This window comes from Babylonia areolata, chromosome 5 (assembly GCF_041734735.1).
Source record: "Babylonia areolata isolate BAREFJ2019XMU chromosome 5, ASM4173473v1, whole genome shotgun sequence".
NCBI classification, from domain to species: Eukaryota; Metazoa; Mollusca; class Gastropoda; order Neogastropoda; family Buccinidae; genus Babylonia; species Babylonia areolata.
Genome location: NC_134880.1, coordinates 39,408,354 through 39,414,540, shown reverse-complemented (window position 1 = coordinate 39,414,540; position 6,187 = coordinate 39,408,354).

The following is a 6,187-nucleotide window of genomic DNA, read 5'->3' as shown; positions in this document are numbered from 1 at the left end:
ACGCTGAGAGCAGCTGAGTAACTTTTGTGATGTATCACACCTTATCTTTTTGTCATGTAACGTCTTGTGTTTGTAAGATAATTATGTAAGATTTGCTTTTGTAAAAGGGTGAAAAACCAAGAAAATATAGTAATCATGCCATATCAAATTATGCAAGAACATTGTATGAAATGAATATAGGGCTTTAGTATCATTGATAAAGCAGTAAAATCTCGGGAAATGAAAAGAATTGAAATATGAAATACGCTAAAATTTGCTAAAGTGGATACACCAGGACATTATGGGTATTTTAGTTTGGTTGGGTGGCATTGTAGCAGGAAAAAGTTTGCAAAAACTAGCTTTGAGTTTGGTGATCTCTGCGGGGATCACACCCAATAACTCTACTCCTCTGTTCTTTGGAAGGAAAATGTGTGGTCTTTCTTCCCTTTTTAATTTTTGGTTGTTGTGTCTGCGAGGTTAGAGGGGGGTAGGGCCTAGGGGAACATAGGGGCGGGGTTGTGGGGACAAGGGTGGGGGAAGGACAAGGCTAAGAGGAGGACAAAAGGGAGATGGTGGGAGGGAGAGTAGGACAAGGGGGAGATAGTTTAATGAGAGTAGGACATACACATCTAGTGAGGAAGTGATGCAGATAGATTTAGGTGTATTTGCTCATGTGTGTGTGTCTTTTTGACCCACTGTTTATTGGAGGTAGTCATATTCCGTGCATGATAAGACGATATACTAAAGACTATATAATCAGTGACTTCAACACACACACACATATATATATATCTACAGAGAGAGAGACATTCTTCCCTCATCCACTCTCTCTCTCTGTACACACACACACACACACGCTCCCTCTCCCCCCCCCTCTTATTCACCCCTTTCTTACTCTTCGTACCCCTATATCCCCCTGTCGTACTCTCCCTCCCCCATCTTCCCGTCCTACTCTCCAATCCCTATCTCCCCCTATACTAGTCTCCCTTCCCCCCATTGCCCCCCTTTCCTACTCTCCCTCCCTATCTCCACCCTGTCCTACTCTCCCATTTCCCCTCCCCTCTTCAGACCCCTCCCTTCCCCCTTATCAGTTTCCTGACATTTTGATACAAATTTGATAGATGCAGAATTAGATTTTTACAGATCACTCCGTGACCTTTTTTGTTTTTGTTTGTTTGTTACTGAGGTAAAAACATGCACTCGCTGTCAAAAACCTCTTACGCACACGCAAGTGTACACACACCCTCACACGTATACACACACATACCATCGCACGCGCACGTGCACACACACACACACACACACACACACACACACACACACTTAGAGAGAGAGAGGAGTGACAGAGAGAAAGCAGGACTGGAGAGATGCACTGACGACAGGCAGCACGTGCTTCCCATCCCAAACAGCTGGCCATTTGGTGGATCAGGCCTTACGTCCAACAGTCTGGCACCTGTGTAGTGCATCGTATCGATCACAGGTGTTGCTAATGTTTGGAGTCACTAAAACCAGGTGTGTGTGTGTGTGTGTGTGTGTGTGTGTGTGTGTGTGTGTGTGTGTGGTTGTGGCCTCGTGTATGAGTTCGTGTGTGTTTGAGAGTAGGTGGGTGTACGCTTGTGTGTGCGTGTGTGAGATAGATAGATAGGTAGATAGATAGATAGAGAAAAAGAGAGAGAGTTAGTGAGTGAGTGTGTGCATATCTGTCTGTGTGTGTGCTCGTGCACGTGCATTGAAAAGAAAGAAAGAGAGAGAGAGTGAGAGAGAGAGAGAAAGAGAGAGAGAGAGACTATGTGTGTGCGTATCTGTGTGTCTGCGTATGTATGCACGGAATCAATAAATATATGGACCAATCGAACACAAACACACACACTCAGAAAGACAGAGAAAGAGACACAGAGAGATGATCTGTTGAATATTGTATTAAGAGAGACTCGAAAGGAGTGGAAGAGAGATAGACTGAACGGATGAAATAATGAAAATAATTTGAATAATGGTATCTATTTTTTTCAGGAAGGGAAAAAAATCTTTTGTTCACTGATTCAGCGGCATTGAAAACACTCAGAGTGGTAGGTGGACATCAACACAGGCATCACAAGAAAACCAAGGTGAACAGCAAGACTCGAAGCGAAGTCCGAGCTAATAACGCTAATAACAGAATAACACCCAGCTGTCCAACAGCCGGTTCCTGTCCCTGGCCACACACACTAACACACACACACACTAATATACGAGACAGACAGACAGACAGACAGACAGAGAGAGGTGAATACTGATATATCTAATGTCGTTGGCTGTACTAGATTACATGGGGGTACAAATCAGAACAATAATGGTGAAAACAATGGAACATAAAATTGGACAGGGGAAAAAATAAAACAAAAGAAAACGAGAGAGACTGAGAGAGAGAGAGAGGAGAGAGAGACAGAGATACCGAAATGAGAGAGAGAGAGAGAGAGAGAGAGAGAGGGGAGGGACAGAGAGAGAATCTGAGGGACAGAGAGAGAGAATCTGAGAGAGAAAGACAGACACAGAGAGAGAGAGAGAGAGAGAGAGAGAGAGAGAGAGAGAGAGAGAGAGAGAGAGAGAGAGAGAGAGAACAAACGAACGAACGAACGAACGAACGAACGAACGAATCTTTTTAATGAGGGAAGTGGAATAAGCATGCATATGCTTTTTTACATCCAGCCCCCAGGGCAAAGAGAAATGAAATCAAATTGTTCACAAGATAACAAAAGGTTATAGAAAAACATACGTGATATTCAAATACACTCAACTGCACAGTAAGCATTTACAAGTACATAATAATGATACCTGCATTCATGACAATAGTGTATGTGAATAGAGTAATGAGAGAGAGAGAGAGAGAGAGAGAGAGAGAGTGAGTGAGTGAGAGAGAGAGAGAATGAAGGAAGGAAGGAAGGAAGGAATGAATGAAGGAATAAATGAATGAATGAAGAAAGGAAGGAATTTTATTTCCGATAGCATTAGAGTAAGCAAACAATTGCTTTCTCCGGCCATCGAAAGGGAAACATGTCTAAAGAAAAGGTATGAAGAAGACCCCAAGAAATGAGTAAATGTGTGTGTGTGTGTGTGTGTGTGTGTGTGTGTGTGTGTGTGTGTGTGTGTGTGTGTGTGTGTGTGTGTGTGTGTGTGTGTGTGTGTGTGTGTGTGAGAGAGAGAGAGAGCATTGAACACTGAACACTGAACTCTGAACACTGAAGTGTATAATGTCATTAGCTGAAAAGCTCTGGTGACATAATAGGTACGAATAAGAACAAAATAGTGCAGATTAAATGGAACAGACCCCCCCCCCAAAAAAAAAACAAAAAAAACAAAAAAACAAAAACAAAAAAAAAAAAAAACAACAACAACAACAAAACAAAGCAAAACAAAACAAAACAACAACAACAAAAAACAACAACAACAACAACAACAAAACAAAAAACAAACAGAATTGAAACAACATAAACTAATAAGAGATTTGCGACACTTTGGCACATTGTCATTAGCTTAAAAGTAAATGTGACAGGAGGTAATTTGCCTTTTTTCAGTAGTTCGTCTCCACGGTTTGGACAGTACACATAAAACAAAGTAGAGTTAAATCATATAAAAAATATTTACGCATGTAACATCGATACACATCATATCAATACGAACACATCCAATAATTACAATGTCGACATTGACCATCCAAATGTAGCCCTTCCTTTTTTTGCCTATGCTTTTTTTCTCATAGAAGCCATACTAATTTTTAATTGACTAATGAGTATTTGGACCGATGATGGACGTTTTCTGTATATTTATTGCCTCAGATACATATTTTGCTAGTGAAAGTATCATATCTTCATTTTCTGTCATTAGTATGCCGAACATATCTTTTCTCTGCGCTGGAGCTGTATTAAAAATGGCCGTGCAGTTGTTTTTTTTTTGTTGTTTGTTTTTGTTTTTTTTCGTAATTCATCGTATATTTTGCAGTTAGATATGAAATGATTTTCATCTTCTGGGCTTTCGCCATACATTGGGCAAGGAGATGTTGCTACGTCTGAATCGAACCATCTTCTGTTGGCATTCAGTCCAAGTGTTCTCAATCTGAGCTTCGCAAAGCAGATTTTATGCCATTTATTTGTTATAATCTTAATATACTTCTCTGTTTGAAATATTGGTTTAAATGAATAAAACCATTTATACCTATCATTGCTCTCTATTTCTCCGTGCCAATTTTGTTTGTAACATGCTATGTCTATCTTTAAATTCCGATACAAAGCCGCTCTCGTGCCCTACTCTTTGGCACATCCAAACAAGACCGAATCAATGTTCCGTTCATGTTTTCTTGACTCGGATGTGGAATTCCCAGTTCTGTTTGCCCTTCTCCTCTTGCAGTAGCAGCATCTCGTATGCTTGTCTACACAATCGTGATGTTGGCAGTCTTGTTATTTTGAGCCAATATTTTATGCATTTTACAATTGATCTAATATGCAATGGGTACCTGCCGGCTTAGCCATACATTATAGTGTTTGATGAGTGTAATGGGACACCAAAAAAGCGCTTCGTTGCAAATGTATGTACCTTTTCTATTTGATTATTTGGCATGAGTCCCCATATTTCCGCTCCATAGTTCAAGGCTGGTTCAGTTAATTTTGTGTGTCGAAAAGTTTCCAAAAAAGCTGTGCGTCAGTCGAAGGCAGTCTCTTGAGTGATTTTATAGTTTGGATTACACCTTTTTCCCCTTTTCTATTTGCTTCATCCCACGCAGACGTCAAACTCAATTTTGTTGTGAATAACATTCCCAAATATTTATGTGTTTTGGTTACTTTTATTTCCCTATCACCATACCACCATTTTTCACGAGTCGAAAGATGACCTCCATTGCGGAAAACTATAATACTGGTCTTATCGAGATTTACTTTTAGTTGTAGTCTGTCTGTTTCTTGCTTAAGGGCATTTAATTGATTTTGTAACCCTATGAGTGTGTCAGACAAGAGAACATCATCAGCAAATAGCATTAAGAACAATTCTGTTGCGCCAGGTATCATTTGTATTCCACTGATGTCTACCCTTCCCACGGCTTTGCCGGATAACTCCTGACTGCCAATTCATTGATGAAAAAGGCCTGACTAAGCGCGTTGGGTTACGCTGCTGGTCAGGCAGTCTGCTTGGCAGATGTGGTGTAGCGTATATGGTTTTGTCCGAACGCAGTGACGCCTCCTTGAGCTACTGAAACTGAAACTGACTGATGAAAAAGGAAAACAGCTGTGGGCTTAACCCCTCTTGGACACTGAAAAAAAGTCTGAATAAATACCTTTGTCACGAACACATACAAGTACAGAATCATAGATACTTTTCACAGCCATGTGAAACTTCCCATGCACCCCGCTCTTTCTTATAGTTTCTGTTCAGAGAGAGAGAGAGAGAGACGAGAGAGCGTTCCCCCATAATATATGCACTGAGTCATGACGACGGCAATAGCGAGCCCACACAATAGCGGGCCCCATCACACGTCGCACACTGGTGCTCAACTCTGAAGGCGGACGGTTGTAAGAAGAGAACACATAACACATTGATCATTCCACAACACATCTTTGATCAAGCAGAAAGCATAATATCAGTCACAACTGTATAATTTTCTTTGCTTGTTTTTTGGATCTTTTCGAGAGGGATTAACTAGCCGGGGGAGAATCGACTCGGGGGAGTATCGAGCTGACCCCCTCACACTGTACTCAGCTTAATATGCATGCCTGCTTTCAAGCACATTTTGATTACCGTCTACATTTAAACTAGTATGGGAGAAATCGCACCACACTTTGCTGCAATCGGTTCACACGCACACACACACACATAAAGATCATATACGTTTTATCAAGGGCGGTGTGGGGTGACTCTTCAAAGTGTCGAGGAAGCCGAGTTGAAGGATAGTGGGGACGGGAGGATTAAAACCAGAAAGTCATGGGAAAATTCATATAGGGCATCCTATATTTTCTCTTCCCAACATGATGTACCGCGCTGGTACACCTTTCGTGTATAAAAAAAAAAAAAAAATCACCCTCATACGATCCCCCCGGTACCCCCCCCCCCCCCCCCCCAACAGACTTTCTTCTGAGTGACGTTGCTCATGTAAAATTCAATGTTATGAAACTGGTTTTATGTGGAACTGCGATGAAGCCACCACCAGAATATTGTCATATTACTACGAATTGGTAATGATCTGAAA